Source organism: Typopeltis vanoorti, chromosome 3, assembly GCF_054136105.1.
Source record: "Typopeltis vanoorti isolate ZY-2024b chromosome 3, IOZ_Tvanoo_1.0, whole genome shotgun sequence".
In the NCBI taxonomy this organism is placed as follows: domain Eukaryota; kingdom Metazoa; phylum Arthropoda; class Arachnida; order Uropygi; family Thelyphonidae; genus Typopeltis; species Typopeltis vanoorti.
This window is the reverse complement of record NC_143551.1, coordinates 119,828,878-119,847,921: the sequence shown is the minus strand read 5'-3', so window position 1 is coordinate 119,847,921 and position 19,044 is coordinate 119,828,878. Positions and strand designations below refer to the sequence as shown.

Below are 19,044 nucleotides of genomic sequence, written 5' to 3'. Positions count from 1 at the left end.
TGTTCAGAGTGGCAGAGGATTGCTCAAAATTTGCCAAGGTGGTCGCTGACCTCCAATAGGAGATGGCACTCAAAGAAGAATCAGCATCTTCTACTTTACAAAACTGAGCATATGCTACTCTCTGATGACATCACTATAAGGCAGGAGTGGAAATGTCCAGCAGTGCATTAAGAAATGTCCGCCTGCTTTACATAACACCACATATCAAACTTCCTTTCTCATTTGTTCAGATTTCTAAAGCTGTAGGTTTCCCATGATTGGCTTCTAAGTATACTTCTCTATTAAAAAGTCCTGCTTCCAGTTGAATGTTATCTCTTCCAGGACAAATTTTTGCTTGCACAAGTGCATAAACTGGTTTATGATCAGAGGTTAATACTGAAGGCACCAAATTGTAACGAAGATATTGTACCATGTCATTTTTCTGGTGCTTATAAAGAACTCAGTCTGTATATGAAGGTACTCTTCTTTTTACTGTATCAGAGGAACTTGTGCCAGCATTGAACTTATATGATGGTCTGAATAATATGGGTCCTTCCTGGAAACCATGGAAAGCTAAACTTTCATTCATTACTTGATAAAGCTGGTCATGTCTTGAAAGTGAATCAAATGAAGGATGAGCCTCATTTACTTTTTCTTACACATATGAAAATACTATAAGTCTTTCCTGAACAAGTCTGAAGTTCAAATCATGCCAACAAATAGCAAAATTGAACATCTCTGTTACATCTTTACTTCGATACTGTGACTTTAAAGAAAAAAGTTTGGGAAGGTAGAGCATGCCATATATATTTTCATGATCAGAGAGTGTTTCTTGCAGTTTCCATTAATGAGCAGTAAAATGAGAACTGATGAACAGTAATGATGTTCCAAAAAATTTAAAGAAGGATGCTATAACCCCTTTGGTTTTAATAACTGAGCCAGGTTGGGTTGCAATAGAAGCATCTTCAGGTGCTGAACAAAACCAGATAAGGTCTATTCTCAGAAAACTTACCAAAATGTAGAACTCCCAAAGAAGCAGAATGAAATAAAACATGAGAGAGCTGCAATGTACTTGTTGCACAATCTTTTGGAACAACAACAGAAGCACACACATTACTTTTATTAATAGATGTTAAAAACGTTTTCTAGGTTGGTGTAAAAAAATTTTACAAGAAGAGAATGTGAGAGATTTGGATTATTCAGTAAGGACAGACAAGATAGGAAGCATGGGAGAATATTGCTAATGACTGTAGAGGAATAATATCCGACTGAAGCAAATCTCCAATAGTAGTTGGAGTATGAGTAATATAGGCAATAGGTTCAAAGCTGTTTGGTATGAGACAGATTAACAGGACAAAATACATAATTGAGTGCTGTTACAGACCAGCATCATACGAAGAGGAGTATGATTGGACAGACAGACAGATTAATCATATGGATACAAAGAGAACTATCATTTTGAGGACGTACATTGGAGATGGGGCAAAAACATGCAAGATGAGTCAAAAAAGGAATTTATTCTTATTATTATCATAGGATTCCCATGGAGCCAAAGATTGCTGGAGGTTCCTTTGCCATAGACACAGTTCATCATGCCATGCTTTTAAATACATTCAAATTCTCTGCACACACCACACTCTCAGAGAATACATTCTAATCATTCACAATTCTCTATGCAAAAAATCTGCTTCTTATTCCCTTGCTCACACCTTTCTTTTATAGATTCGAAGGGAAGACCTCTTGTTCTTCCAACATCTACCACCATTTTATGAAAAACCTCTTCGACAATAATCTTATAACAATCCCTTCTCAAATTATACATCTCTATCATATCACCCCTATTGCTCCGATCCACTAGGCTCTGCAATTTGCATCTTCTAAAACTTTTTCCACTCAGCAGTCTAGAAAAACCAGAAATTACCTTAGTCAATTGCCTCTGTACTCTTTCCAATATCTCCTCATCTTTTTGAAAACCAAAGCTGTGCACAGTAGTGGACTAATTAACACCTTATACAATAGAACTAGAATCTCCATCTTTACATCAGTGTGCTCTGCATCATTGCCAGAATTTGTTGTGTTGGACTCACAATTTTTGCAATGTACCTTATAAATTTTAGATCCCTATCCACCATCACCCAAAATCTCTGATTTCTACCATCTCCAACAATACTCCCCATAAAGAGTAAATTCTACATCCCATCTTTGTTTTCAAAATTTTAAAACCTTGCATTTTGCATCACTGAACTGGTATCCAACTCCCTTACCCATTCATTATATTCAGTCTATTCAAGTCTTCTTGTAAGGCCACAACATCTCTACTACTCCTCACAGTTCTTCCCAACCTTGCATCATCTGCAAACAATTGAATATCTCCAATAGCCCTAAAACAGATCCCAGAGGCACACCACTGGTGATTTTCATACTCAACATTCCAGAGGTAGAAACTACCTTAGTCAGTCGCCTTTGGACCCTTTCCAATATCTCTTGATCCTTCTGAAAAACCCGGTAACCAAATCTGGGCACAATAGTCCATGTGTGGCCTAATCAAAGCCTTATACAACGGAACAAGAATCTCCCTGCTTCTATACGTCAGTGTCCTTCGCATCATTCCTAGATGCCTTTGTGTTATCTTCACAATTTTGGCGATGTGTCCCCTAAATTTTAGATCCTTATCCACTATCACCCCCAGATCTCTTATTTCCTCTACTATATCCCATCTTTGTTTTCCAAATTTTTCAAACCTTACATTTTGCAACATTGAACTCACATCTCCATTTCCGTGCCCAATCACTCAATTTATTGAAGTCTTCTTGCAAGGCCACAACAACTTCACTACTCTTTATGGTTCGTCCCAACTTTGCATCATCTGCAAACAACTGAATATCTCCATCCAAATCTTCACCAATATCATTAATATACAAGTTAAATAGTAATAGCCCTAAAACAGACCCCTGAGGCACTCCACTAGTGACGTTCCTTTTCCTAGATATTGCACCCCCATACACAACTTGTTGATACCTATCAGATAGCCAGTCTCCAATCCATTGCACTAATATAATATCCAACCCCATTTGCTCTCGTTTGACTGTCAACTTATCATGAGGTACTCCATCAAAAGCCTTTGCGAAATCCAAGTATATTACTGTGTATCCTTCTCCTCTGTCCAAGGAAGCAGTCACTTTATTGTAATAAGTAAGTAGATTACTTACTCCTCACAGTTCTTCCCAACCTTGCATCATCTGCAAACAATTGAATATCTCCAATAGCCCTAAAACAGATCCCAGAGGCACACCACTGGTGACTTTCATACTCAACATTCCAGAGGTAAGAAACTAGCTTAGATCTACTACTCCTCACAGTTCTTCCCAACCTTGCATCATCTGCAAACAATTGAATATCTCCAATAGCCCTAAAACAGATCCCAGAGGCACACCACTGGTGACTTTCATACTCAACATTCCAGAGGTAAGAAACTACCTTAGTCAGTCGCCTTTGGACCCTTTCCAACATCTCTTGATCCTTCTGAAAAACCCGGTAACCAAATCTGGGCACAATAGTCCATGTGTGGCTTAATCAAAGCCTTATATATGTTAATGTTATGTGGTAATGGTACTTGGTAATGTTAATCTTATACAAGTCTATGCCCCTACTGCTGACAAGAGTGATACAGAGATTGAAGAATTTTATGATCAATTAAAAGAACTAAGAGTACCCCTTAATTAGTGATAGCCTTGGGCCATCTATCTCTGATTGGTACCAGTGGAGATTGAACTGCACACTCAGTCTCCAAAAGTTAGATAGGGCTAAATGGCCTCGCCTACTCCCCGTATACGGGAATAAAAAGACGTTAGCTGATTTTTTAAAAGAACTAATTAAAAATACAAAAAAGCATGATATTAACATAGTCATGGGTGATTTCAATGCTAAAGTTGGGAAAGGTAGAAGTGGAGATGTAGTTGGCGAACATGGACTGAGCACAAGAAATGAGAGAGGTGACCGTCTTTTTCAATTCTGCCAGGAAGAGGAGCTAATAATCACAAACACATGGTTTAAGCTACTACCTCGAAGATTGTATACTTGGCGATCACCACAGGATAATAATGGGAATATAGTCAGAAACCAAATTGATTACTTACTAATTAATAAATGATTTCAAAGTTCTATAAAGAGTACAAAAACCTATCCTAGTGCAGATATTGCTTCTGATCATAACCTACTGGTGGCAGAGTTACAACTTAGACTGAAAGCTATGGTTAAGAAACTTCAACAAAAAAGGTTTGATTTGGGAAAATTAAAAAACACAGAGATAAGAAGCAAATTGAGTCAAGATCTGAATCAAGAGCTAGCACTTATCAAGAATGATGACATCATGAGGGTTGATGAATCGTAGGACAAATTGAAATCTGTCTTCATAGAGAAATGTACCAATACCTTATGTCCTAATAGAGCAGTAAAAAAGAAAGATTGGATGACTGATGAAATTCTTTCTCTCATGGATCAATGCAGATCATATAAAAATCATAATCCAACAAAATATACAGAGGTTCAGAAAATTATTAAACACAAGATCAAAAAAGCAAAAGAAATCTGGATGAATGAAAAATGCAAAGAAATAGAAATTCTACAGGTAAAACATGACAATTTTAATCTACACAAAAAGATGAAAGAGACCTCAGGTATATATAAGAAAAAACAATTCTGTATCCTTCGAAACAAAAAGGGAGAAATTATATCCAAAAAGGATGACAAAATACAAGAATGGGTGATATATAGAAGAACTCTTTACTGATGACAGACAGAACCCAGAAAATACTTATGAACATATGGAAGGTCCATGCATTCTAAAATCAGAGGTAGAATGTGCATTGAACTCAGCTAAAAATGGTAAAGCCCTAGGACCAGATAGAATACCGGCAGAAATAGTAAAGTTATTAGAAGGTGACAACATTAACATATTAGTAAAGCTATTTAATAAGATCTACGATACAGGCATAATCCCTCAAGACTGGTTACAGTCGACCTTCATCATGCTACCTAAAAAAGTAAATGCAAAAACTTGTAATGACTATAGAATGATCAGCCTAATGAGTCATGTTCTCAAAATGTTTCTGAAAATAATTCAAAAAAGAATATACAGAAAATGTGAAGACACTATCAGTGATACTCAATTCGGCTTTAGAAATGGCTTGGGAATAAGAGAGGCCCTTTTCTGTTCTCAGATCTTATTTCAAAAATGTATTGACCAAAACAAGGTAATATTCATTTGCTTCATCGATTTTGAGAAAGCATTTGACAAAGTCCAACATGCTAAAATGATTATACTATTAAAAAGAATTGGATTAGATGGTAAAGACATCAGGATCATTGAAAACTTATATTGGAACCAAAAGGCATCTGTTCAAGTTGATGACATTATTACAGACTCCATTAACATCAAACAAGGAGTAAGGAAAGGATGTGTGCTGTCACCTCTTCTTTTTAACATCTACTCAGAAGCCATATTTCAAAAAGTCTTGGAAGGAAGAAAGGAAGGGATTAGTGTAAATGGTGAAATCATCAGTAACATCCGATATGCTGATGATACAGCTCTTCTGGCTGACAATATTCAGGATCTTCAAAATCTTTTGGAGCTAATAAATTCAGAGAGTGAAAAAATGGGATTAAAAATAAATATCACCAAAACAAAATTCATGGTCATAAGTAAGAAACCAATTCTTAATTTAGCACTTTCTTTAAATAGGAAACAAATAGAAAGAGTGACAAAGTTTAAATATCTTGGATGCTGGTTAAATGAAGATTGCAATCCAGAAATGGAAATAAAAGTTAGAATTGAAATGGCAAGAAAAAATTTTCTCTTGATGAAATCAACACTGTGTAACCGCAGTTTAAACTTAGAGCTTAGAGTACGCATGGTTAAATGCTATGTATGGTCTGTACTGCTGTACGGTGCTGAAACTTGGACCTTGAAGACAACATCAATAAAAATACTTGAAGCCTTTGAAATGTGGTTATACAGACGAATGTTAAAAATCCCATGGGCAGCAAAAACGTCCAATCAGGAAGTACTGGAACAAATGGGGAAATCACGTGAACTTTTAGATACCATAAAAAGAAGGAAAACTGCATATCTTGGTCACTTACTTCGTAATGAAAAATATAAGATGCTTCAATTGATTATAAAAGGGAAGATAAATGGAAGAAGAGGACAAGGAAGACGAAGAAAATCTTGGCTGGCAGATATCAGACAGTGGACTGGTATGAACTCTGAGAGACTGCTCAGAATAGCTGAGAATCGCTCAAAATTTGCCAAGGTGGTTGCCGACCTCCGATAGGAGATGGCACTCAAAGAAGAAGAAGTAGATTACTAAAACATGACCTCCCTTTAGCAAATCCATGCTGTCCATCAAAGATAATACCATTGTTGTCAACCCAACTCTGGATCCTAGTTCTCAGAAGCTTCTCCAACAACTTAACCACAACATCTGACATACAGATAGGTCTATAGTCTGATGCGTGAGATCAATCACCTCCTTTATGAAGTGGCACAATCCTGCCCTCCTTCCACTCCTTAGGAACTTGACCAAGTGCAAGACACGTATTAAAAAAATATGTCAAGGTAGGTGTCAACTCCCTGGCACATTCCTTCAGAATACGCAGTGATATATTACCAAGTCCCACAGCCTTATTTACATCTAGTTTAATCAACTCCCCAAACACCTCTTGCTCACTCACAGTCAGTCTCTCCTCCCCATCATCAACTGCTCTCAATCTCTCCATGAAGTCACATTCACAAGATTGAAAGATCTTTATAAACTGCTCATGAAGTATCTCCACCACACATTCTGCAACAGCTGTCTCTATCTCATTTTCTCCAATCAATGTCATCCTTCCATAATCATACTTTCTTTTGCTGGCTACATATCGAAAGAACTCCCTAGGATTCTTTTTTGGCTTCATTAGCTAACTGCTGTTCATACCTCTCTTTAGCTACTCTCACCAACCAAGTCACCCTCCTTGCCTGGTCTTTGTAGACCTCATGAAATTGGTTAGTTCTACTTCTCTTATGCTGCCTCCACAATGCCCTTTTTTTCTGTATAGCATGCTTAATCTCTTTATTCATCCATCTCGCACCTACCTTATTTAACCTTCTCACCCTTGGAATACATTTAGACATTGCATCTACCAGATAGTTTTTGAAAATCCCCCAAGCTGCATTGAGCTCTTTTCCAGCTAACTCCTCATTCCGTGCTACACCCGCAAGTTGTCTCCTGATCTCTTCATAATCACCTGCCCTCTTGTAGTTCCATATATACCCTTTTTCTCATAAAGGTCCTCACACTGCTGGCAACCAACCAGGTAATCACCTCATGGTCACTCTTACGAATTGGTGGGATTGATGAAACCAGGACACCTCATTTATAATTACATCCTCTGATGAGATGACCAAATCCAAGACCCTTAATTCTCGTGTGCACTCTGTTATATACTGTGTGAGGTAGTTATATCTCAAAAACACAAGAAACTAATTTTCTTTACTTCCAGTTGCTATCTCATCATTCCAGTCTATATTGCCAAAATTAAAATCACCCATAATGATCACCCTTTTCTTATTTGCTTGGCTAATTTGACTATACATTTCACTATCACCACCATCCACATTACTGGTCTATAACAACATCCCACCAAGTATTTGATTCCATTCACCTCTATCTCACACCATACTGCCTCAAAACCACTGGCACTATTTCCGTCTTGCATCTCTACTATGTATAGACATAACTGTTTCTCTATCATCAATAGCACCCCCCCTCCCTTTTTACTCCTTCTGTCCTCACGAAACACATCATACCCTTCCATCTCTATTCCTGTCAGGATTTCATCCTCTTCCAACTATGTCTCACTTATTCTGACAATCTTTGGGTGAACAGACGCAATTAGTGGAACCATTTCATCTGCCTTGTTTCTTATACTTCTAGCATTTGTATACAAACACAATTGCTCATTTCTGGATCTACAGCTAGTTCCGCTGATACCACTCACTCGATGTGATCTCTTCATGCTTGACCGGGACTATTTCCCTTTCTGATTCTTTATTTTAGAACCCTTTTCAATTCCAACTGTTTCCTCTTGATCCCTGGTCGTTCCATTCCTTTCCTGCCTACACATGCTCTCACCTCCTCTTGGGGCATCCATCTTTCTCATGCTGTGTACCCCTACCCACCCTATATATACCATTAGTCAACTTAAATGTTGCAGCTCATTCCTCCCTAGCACATCAGTTTTTGATATGTCAATCATACCCTCCAACTTATACAACAGCTTTTCATGCTGTATTCAGTCAAAAGGCTTAGCAAATTTCAAAAGTATCATGGTGTATCTGTTCCCACATATCTAACTCAACTGTAACATTATTAAAAATAATATGAGCAAGTTGCTCAAACACGACTTTCCCTTAGTATACCCATGCAGTTTATTCCAAAGTAAACATTCTCTGTCAATCCAGTTCTGTATGCAAGATCTTATAAACATTTCCAAAATCTTCTCCACCATTCCTCAAGTTTGTGATATGCGATAGACATCAGTCCTTGCACCACCAAAACTCCATAGCTCAGTTAGCTTTGATGATGCTCTATGGTTGAGAAGACCTGGATATGAATCCCATCTAGAACATGAAGAACCGTTATCAGTGATTTTCAACTAAAGGTGAGTTAGTCAGTCTTATATGGGACTGACATAGTTTTACCTTCTGGTAAAAGCAGACAAACTAATGCCATTAAAACACACACAATTAACTGACATAATACACAGGCCTCATAGCCTGAGTTGCTTCAGTTCAAAATCCAAACAAACTGAATTTTCTGCCCTTGTGCAGAGAAATTATCATACATTCTTTCTACTCTAATGAAATCTAACCTGTGCTGAGACTCAAATTATGCCACTTAGTCAATGGTACAGCCAGTTTAGCTGAACGCACATACTTTTTTAGCATTGGTGTTGATATCCAATCTGTCCCTGTTGCTAAACTCTTATTCAGTTTGTGCAATAGCTGTAGTACCTCCTTCTCCTTGTAAGTTTCATCATATAGTGAAAAGGTAGCATTAGGTTGAATGTTGCATACGCCAGGCTGCTAGATCTTAGCAAAATGGACACTCATTAGTTGAATAATCACTTCTGCATCTATCAAATGCATACCATCTATGAGGAATATGATATGTTGAGTATTCTTCTACATTCCTTTTTTTTTTTTTTTTTTTTACTTGTAGCATAATGATAAAATTCTTTTGGATTATCTTTAGCTTGTATAGCCAATTTCTTTTCATACTCAGACTTAGATTTCCATAGAATGCTTGTAACTGTTCTAGCCTGCATCTTATAATTTTCATAGCTGGAATCATTTTATGTACACGGTATTCCTTTCATGTCACCTTTTTCTTAAGAATCTCCTACTTAATGAGATTGTGCATCCATTTCACTCCTATACTATTTATTCTTCAAACTCAAGAGATTGAAGAATAAATAGTCATTCCAATACTGCATTATTTAAGTATTTTCTAAATGCTTCCATTCACTGAAAATATCCTTCCCATCTAACAAATGATACCATGAAACCAAACTTAGTACACCTCTCAGTTGGTCATAATTTTCTACTTTGTAGTTCAGCATTTAACCTTTTCTAAATAGAACATCCTTATATTTAGTCATTTCACAGGTAAGCACAGCCATATTTTTAAATTAAATCCCCCTCTGAACTATAATCATATCTAATACTCTTTGACCTAGAGCACCTTTTGTCACATATTGCTTGAGAAAGTTGTCTCAACAGCTCGATAAATTCAGTTTCATTCTTCCCAAGATATTTCACTGCTACTCAATAAATATTCAGACAGTTAAAGTCACCCATAATGATTACTTGTTCAGCACCCATAAAGTTGATTTAGTAAAGCATTTTGTCATCACCAACTGATCCACTAGGTCTGTAATGACACCTCCACTATATATTTAAGATTCTATCTCACACCAGATAACTTCAAGCTCATGCTACATGGAAAATTGTTACTAGTATTACAGCCATAGCTTTCCACCGTAATTAGACTTAAATCATCCAATATCATTAGCAGCACACGCCCTTCTCTCCTAACTTGGCTATCTTTCTTAAAAATATGTGTGTAGAGGCTTAAGTGCTGTGAGGACATCATGATGGAGGCTTAATGGATTTTTTACAACACTCAAAAAGAATTAAAATAGACTTTAATACTTACTATATTTCATCCTAGTCACTAGGACATCTATGGGGATTACAAAAAAATTAATGTAACATATGCACAAATAACAAACAATACTAAGCCCAACCACGTGGGTGACACTAAAGTCCTATCTAGGTAGAGCGCCCTCTAAGGGCAGTAGTAGGTGGCCTGGAATGTAAGGTGGGAACTCTGGTGATGAGTGTTTCTCAAATCTTCGGAAGCTTAATGCACCCATATTTATTGAGATTTGGTTAGTTTTTGAGAGCTGCTGCTGCTTCTAAGAAAAGTCTCTCTTTCTTGAATTTGCTGTGGTGGAGCATGGTGGTTTTCTTCCATGATACTCTGTGGGTGGTGTCCAAAACATGGTCAGCCAAGCCTGAATGGCCATAGTTGTGTTTGAAGATGTAAGACTTGTGTTCCTCTAGACGGATGGATGCTGATCTGCCTGTCTGTCCAAAGTATGCCAGCTTACAGGAACAGGGTACTTTGTAAACTCCAGGCAGAGAGAGAGGAGGGAGCTGATCTTTCGTAGAACAGATAATGGTAGCAAGCTTGCGGTGGGGCTTATATGCTGTGTGTAGATTGTATTGTTTTAGTATCTTGGCTATTTTTTCAGATGTGCCACGGATGTAGGGTATGGTGATGGCATTTTTAAAATCTTGTTGATGAGAAGGAAGGGGAATGGGGGAGGAGTTGATTATTTTTTTGATACTGTGATCGCTGTAGCCATTGGAGAGGAAAGTGCTGTGTATGTGGTTAAGCTCATTAGTGAGGGCGGTTCCACTGGAACAAAGATTGTGGGCTCTCTTGGTAAGAGTTTTAATAATGCCATATTGTTGAGAGGGGTGGTGGTGGGAGAGTTTGTGAATGTATCTGCCTGTGTGTGTGGGTTTTCTGTATACGGTGAAGGTAAGTGTATCATTAGGCAGGCATGTGACTAAGGTGTCTAGGAAGGGTAAACAATTGTTCTTTTCCTTTTCCATAGTGAACTGGATTCTTGGATGTAGACTATTGAGATGACTGAGGAAGGAGTCTAACGTGTCTGGGCCATGAGGCCAAATAGAGAACATATCATCTACATATCTTAGCCAGATAGAAGGTTTGAGTGGGGCTGAGTCTATGGCTCGTTTTTAGAAATCTTCCATATAGAAATTGGCAAGGGGGGGTGAGAGGGGGGAACCCATGGCAGTTCCCTCTATCTGCTTGTAGATTTTTTTGTTCCAAGAGAAATACCCAGAGTTAATGGCAAAGGAAAAGAGATCTAAGATGTCAGAGGGAAAAACGTTTTCTAAGAGATTATATTGTCAGAAGAAAAAAATCAGCACGGAACAAGGGTGAAGCAAATTCTATTTGTGAAAAACCACTACCTTTACCATACATACAGATCTGATGCGCTGACTATATCGTCTGGTGATGAAAGTGATTTTGCACCAGTTCACAAACGTTGCCGAATATTGTCTAATAGCGACAATAATTCTGATGAAAAAAATGTAAAAAAAAAAAAAATTATTTTCAATAAAATTAAACGAATAAAGCTTTAAAACAAACTTAGGCATTCTTATTTTTCTGAATTTTTATAAACTTTTTTATGCGATTTTAGGTTTATTTTAATTCATTGATTTGGTTTTATGTGGTTGCTACCCTTATCCGTTCTACGAAAGATCAGCCCCTCCTCTCTCTCTGCCTGGAGTTTACAAAGCACCCTGTTCCTGTAAGCTGGCGTACTTTGGACAGACAGGCAGATCAGTCCATTCGTCTAGAGGAACACAAGTCTTACATCTTCAAACACAACTATGGCCATTCAGGCTTGGCTGACCATGTTTTGGACACCACCCACAGGGTATCATGGAAGAAAACCACCATGCTCCACCACAGCAAATTCAAGAAAGAGAGACTTTTCTTAGAAGCAGCAGCAGCTCTCAAAAACCAACCAAATCTCAATAAATATGGGTGCATTAAGCTTCCGAAGATTTGGGAAACACTCATCACCAGAGTTCCCACCTTACACTCCAGGCCACCTACTACTGCCCTTAGAGGGCACTCTACCTAGATAGGACTTTAGTGTCACCCACGTGGTTGGGCTTAGTATTGTTTGTTATTTGTGCATATGTTACATTAATTTTTTTGTAATCCCCGTAGATGTCCTAGTGACTAGGACGAAATATAGGAAGTATTAAAGTCTATTTTAATTCTTTTTGAGTGTTGTAAAAAATCCATTAAGCCTCCAACATGATTTCTTAAAAATACTGTACCCTTTATACTCAATACCACTTAGTAAATCTGCTTCTGAAAAAGATCTCACTAATACCTAAAATCTAAGGTCCCAAACTCTACACCTTAGTTGTTGATACTCCTGACATTTTGTTAAGACATAAGTTATCTCCAGTCTTTTATTATATACTTTCCTCTGTAGTTTGTATGACCCAGTTAGACAACTTGCAGATCTCTATTCATATCTATGCCTCACTTATGCAGACATTCTTGCATATACTTAAGTCTGAATCTCTCCATATCCAAATGAAAGAGTAAACATGTAATTTGAATTGGAAAGAAGTAGTAATTGTATGTTAGAGATTATTATAATTATTATTATGGAAAACTCCATGGAGTCCTTAGACTCAGATATTGCTAGAGAGGTGCTAAACATCATGTCAAGAACTATCCAACATTTGCACAGTATCTATGATACTTTGCTTTGAACTCATTCACAGTCATGGTTCCCATAACAGACTCTGGCAACTTATTCCACTCATTCACTACTCTCCAAGCAAAAAACCTAGTTCTAACACCCTTGCTAATATTACACTCTTACTCAGTTTCCATGCATGCTCCCTAGTTCTTCCAATAACACATCTGTTCTGAAAAATTTCCTCTGAATTAATCTGGTAAAAACTCCTCAGTAATTTGTATGTCTCAATCATGGAATAAACCATAAGGTTTATTCTATTGACCTGCTACCATCTTGGTCACTTGTCTCTGGATCCTCTCCACCTCCTCTTTATCACCAAGAAGCCCTGGCACCCAGATCTGCATGCAGTAGTCAAGATGGGGTCTTATCAAGGCTCAATAAAGAGGAACAAAAACCTGCTTGTCTCTGCTCATCAAAGTATTCTTCAGATTTGAGGTAAAGAAGGGACATAAGTGGAACTATACTGCAAGAAATTAAATAACTGAGAATGCAACATGGAGCAGTAGTACATTGGCATACAAGAACCTGCATGACAGGGAATAAGCAGTGTATGGTAAGTGTTCAAAGGGTATCTGAAAGAAGTTATATCTGACTGCATTCCCAGAGTTATGATAATAAATATAAGATTGAGACATAAAAGCTTAGTCAGGGGTTGTTATCAGGTTGACATGGAAAAGATTTTTCATAGAATGGGAGAGGGGACAGGACAAGAGGCCACCACTGGAAATTATATAAGGAGGGTGTGAGCAGAGGAGTTTGGAGCAGGTTCTTTGCATGGAGAGTGGAATGCATTGCTGGAGTGTGTTGCGAATGTACACACATTGAATAAGTTTAAGGCATGGTTGGATGAGCATTGTGTGTACCTCCCACGATGAGTCTCTGACTGCATGGAGATCAGATGTTAATAATGATAACAATAATAACAAATCAAATGAGAGTTCAATGGATAAATTATATTCTAAATCAAGAGTTGTATATAAAAAAAGAAAATGTTTCAAACTGAATATCATTGGAGAAGTGATAACAATGAGCAGCCAGAAGAGTGAAAGCCATGGTCAAGAAGATAAAAAAGTGAATTACAAAACGAAGTTAGCTAAATAGGTCAAAAGGAATCTAAGATAATCTTATCCATATGTAGCAAGCAAAAGAAAGCATGGCCATGGAAGAATAATGTTAGTGTATGTGGACTACAGGAAAGTTTCAGATGTATTAGAAATAGCTGAATTGTTAACTGTTCAATTTAGTAAGGTATACATTCCAGGTGGAACCATTAGATCTTTAGATGACAAGGAGAAACCAGGTAAACAATAGAAACAGATGAGTTAGAATTATTAAAGCTATTGCAAGAACTTGATTCAAACACAACAATAAGACTGAATAAGATATCAGCACAAGTACTGATGAAATGCATGAGAGAGTTAACAATTGTCCTCATCTGTGTTTGAGTCTCAGCAGGTATGCAATTCTGAATGAATGGAAGGAGAGCAAGATAAATCCATTATACAATAGTGAAGTTAAGAATAATGCAGTGAATTATAGGCCAATCGTTATCTCCTGGGTGGTCATCAAAATACTGGAGAAGTGGCTTCCATCGAATTATATCCAAATTGTATCTAAAGATGGGTAAATAGCACTATGATCCTTTACAGAGGACAGTGTGATTCTTGTTTAAGGTAGAGGCTGACTTCAGCAATCTACTGTCCATAACACAGTGGCAGCAGAGTTGGGTAAGGGGAAATGGATATACCACAATATTTCAGAATTTTGCTAAGACCTTTGACAAGATTCCACATGAGAGGTTAGTGAAACTCAAAGGGATGGGTGTGCCAAATAAACTTATGATATATGATTATTATCACAGGTTTCTCCATGGCATCAGTAGACTCATCGTGGGAAACCCAAACTATCAAAACAATATCTATCATACTTCTTCTTGAATTCATTTACAGACAAAGAACTCACAACTGAGTCAGGCAATGCATTCCACTCATTCACCACCCTCCAAGGAAAAAATCTAGTTCTCACACCCTTGTTAACCACACTTTTCCTTAATTTCCAGGGATGACCTCTTGTTCTTCTATCACACAGCTGAAATATTTCCTCCTGCATCAATCTTATAAAAACCTTTTAATAATTTATATGTTTCTGCCATATCCCCACTTCTCTGCCTATCAATCAACCTCTGCAATCCACAAGCTCTCAATCTATCCATGTAGCGAGCATTTTTTACATCACTCACCAACTTAGTCACTCTCCTCTGAACCCTTTCCACAACCTCCTCATCTCCAAGGAATCCAGGTGACCAGACTTGAGCACAGTAATCCAAATTTGGATTACTGTGTTCAATAATCCAAAGGTGTTGATACGGTGTGAAGTATCAACACCTTATAAAGTGGAATAATATCCTCTTTATCTCTGGATGTTAGTGTGTGTGTTCATCAATAAACAAGTAATCCTATGTGCAATTTTGGACACCTCAGCAATGTGCCCTCTTAACTTCATCTCCCTATCCACCAACACCCCCAAGTCCCTAGCTTCATCAATCTCTTGGAGTTCCATTCCATCAATGTGGTACACAGCTGGTAATCTTTTAATCCCAAAATGCATAACTTTACACTTTTCCACATTGAACTGACGTCCATTACCTTTTGCCCATTTTGCCAGCTTATTTAAATTATCCTGCAAACTCTCAACAGCAGCTTGATTTTTTTTATTGTGCTACCCAACTTTGCATCATCAGCAAACAACTGAATATATCCCTTCAAGCCATTTCCTATATCATTTATGTGCAAATTAAACAATACCGGCCCAAGCACAAAGCCCTGAGACACACTACTGGTCACCTGCCTCATCCTGGACTCTGCTCCATACAGTACTTTCTAGTATCTCTCCATGAGCCATTCTCTTATCCATATCACCAGTTTAGTATCCATCCCCATCTGCTCTAATTTGTGCAACAGTATTCTATGGGGTATCCTGTCAAAAGCCTTATAAAAATCCAGAAGTATCCCCATTCCCCCTTTCCAACTCAGATGTCATTCTATTGTAAAAAGTTACTAAGGCAGGATTGACCTTTAACAAAGCCATGTTGGCCCCCTAAAGAGTATCATATTCTGATCCACCCATTCTTGAATTCTGTCCTTAACCAACTTTTCCAATACTTTTACCACTGCTCCAGAGATGGCATTTAGTCTGTAATTAACTACTGCAGTCTTAGAGTCACCTTTATGCAAAGGAACCATTTTGCCTTCCTTACACTCCCTAGGGACCATACCAGAGTTCAAACTTAAGTTAAATAACCAAGTAAGAGGCACTGACAATTCCTTTGCACATTCACGCAACACCCAATCTGATATTCCATCTAAACCTACAGCAGTGTTTGCATTTAAATTCTGCAATATACTAAGTACCTCTCATTTATTAATTTTGTTTTTAAATAACGAAACCTTGGTGCGGTCATAATTAAAAGAAACACACGTATTAACCACAGTGAAAATTATTTAATTGTAAATATTTCATCCTAAGTATCTTAGGAACATCATCAGTACAGTAGTTTAAAACAATAATAGGAATAACATACAGTTAGGGCGCATGATTACAACAGAATCCCATTAAGCGTGCGTAACATGTTACACACGTTACGTTGCAATGTAAGTTTGGTCTGTGTAGTAGGGCTTCAGAACTTTCTTTGTATAAACGTTCATGTTTATATAAAGATCTATGTAAAAGTTTAGACTTTTCCCAATGGATCCTATGGTTGGGATTTTCAATGCCGCGTTGAGAGAGGCCAGATTTCTGCGGATGAATGTGGTCTTGATGTTCCGAGATGCATTTCTGAATAGACCTACCTGTCTATCCAAAGTAAGACAATTTGCATGAGCATGGAATTTCATAAACACCAGGCAGCATCAAAGGTGAGAGTTTGTCCTTAGGAGAAGGTAACAAGTTGTAAATTTGGTTGACAGGTTTGTAAGTAGTGGCAAAATTGTATTTCTTCATAATTTTAGAAAGACATTCGGAGATCCCTTTGACATAAGGTATGGGAATCCTATGGACTTCTTCCTGTCTGGTTTGATGTGTAGAGAAGTGACTGATGATTTTTTGAGTTGTTTTCGTATTATTTCCATTTACATACAACTTGTTACCTTCTCCTAAGGACAAACTCTCACCTTTGATGTTGCCTGGTGTTTATGAAATTCCATGCTCATGCAAATTGTCTTACTTTGGACAGACAGGTAGGTCTGTTCAGAAACGCATGTTGGAACATCAAGACCACATTCGTCTTTTTAAACCGCAGAAATCTGGCCTCTCTCAATATGGCATTGAAAATCCAAACCATAGGATCCATTGGGAAAAGTCTAAACTTTTACATAGATCTTTATATAAACATTTATACAAAGAAAGTACCGAAGCCCTACTACACAGACCAAACTTACACCGCAACGTAATGTGTGTAACACGTTACGCACGTTTAATGAGATTCTATTGTAATCATGTGCCCTAACTGTATGTTATTCCTATTCTTATTTTAAACTACTGTACTGATGATGTCCTAAGATACTTAGGATGAAATATTTACAATTAAATAATTTTCACTGTGGTTAATACGTGTGTTTCTTTTAATTATTTATTAATTTCAATTCTCACATTAGTTATTGATACAGGTACAGAGATATCCTCACTTGGGTGATAGACTTTTAAAAAGTGATCACTCAGTAACTCTGCTATTACATCTGAATTGGTTACCTCAATACCATCAGCACCCACTAAGGTTATCCTTCCAAAGTCATTCTTCCTTTTACTTGCCACATAGCGGAAGAACTCTTTGGGATTATCCTTGATCTCCTTGGCTAAGGTCTTCTCATAATCTTATTCAGCTTTTCTTACTATGCTGGTAACCTTCCTAGCTTGAGCCTTGTAGCTCATGGGTGTACTGATCCCCCTTCTCATTGTAATTCTCCATAACATTTACTTTTTTTGCAGATCAAGCCTGATACTACTAATGCCTACCTTGTTTGTCTTCTTGACTGTGGGAATACATTCTGATATTGCCTTCCTCAGACACCAGCTGATTATATCACATGCACTGCTAACATCTTTCCCCTGCAATATGTTCTGCCATGGGATGGCTGTAGCTCACTCCAAAACTTGTTATAATTAACTAACCTGTAGTTCCATACATACTCCTTAAGAGAGAAATCCACAAATTTTGCAACTTCCCAAGTCAATATCACATGATCGCTTTCACCAATTGGAGGTAATGAGGACTCCTCATTTATGCATATGTCCTCTGAACCTATGACCAGATCCAACACCCACACCACGAGTCCCTTTAGTTATGCTGTTTCAAGTAATTATCTCTTAGAAGGTGTATGAATTCCATTTCCTTTTTGCCACATGATATTTCCTCCTTCCAATTGATATCACCATAATTAAAATAGGAGAATAGCTGAGTGAGAGATATCAGAAAATGATGTATGGAGGGTTCTGTATCTAGGAGAAGGAAAATGCTAAGTAGCGTATCACAGAATTTTGCACTTTGGCAAATGTGAGGATGGTGAAGAGGGTGTTATCCAATTATATGGTGATAATGATGTTGGGGTTAGTAATAAGAAATGTAACTTGAAAATTAATACCTGCAGGTTGATTAGAAATGACTAGTCATATGAGCTTAATGAAAATAAATACTGGTTCAATGCTGAGAAGTATAAGTTATGCAATTCAGATTCAGACAGAGGACATTGCGAGCACATTATTATATTAATGGGAATTTGCTGTAAGTAGTCAATGACATTAATGACCTGGAGTAACAATGAACAAAGGATTAAAGTTTAAGGGCTAAATTGCAAAAGAGATTAAATTATCACATCGAATGACTGCATCATTGAAGAAAACTAGCTTTTAAGAAAAATGAAGTTATTTTTCCACTTTACAAGGTCTTTATAAAACCATATCTGGAACACTATGTGCAGATATGGTTACTTGAATTTGGAGATGATAGGAAGACAGTTGATAAGATCCAACAGCAGTAACCAAAATGATAACTAGCATGTGGGAATGGGCATATGATGTCAAACTGAGGGAATGTGATCTTCAAAATCTGAGGCATAGACAGATAAGATGCAATATGGC

General features: G+C 37.5%; 1 protein-coding gene and 1 pseudogene across 1 annotated transcript in view; both read right to left on the bottom strand.

The window, feature by feature from the left end:
- Positions 1–19,044, bottom strand: part of LOC150108517 (receptor-type tyrosine-protein phosphatase mu-like) — a 1,155,664-nt gene that overhangs the window by 411,955 nt on the left and 724,665 nt on the right. The gene's annotated exons all lie outside the window — the stretch shown is intronic.
- On the bottom strand, positions 227–18,090 carry LOC150108518 (inositol polyphosphate 5-phosphatase E-like; annotated as a pseudogene).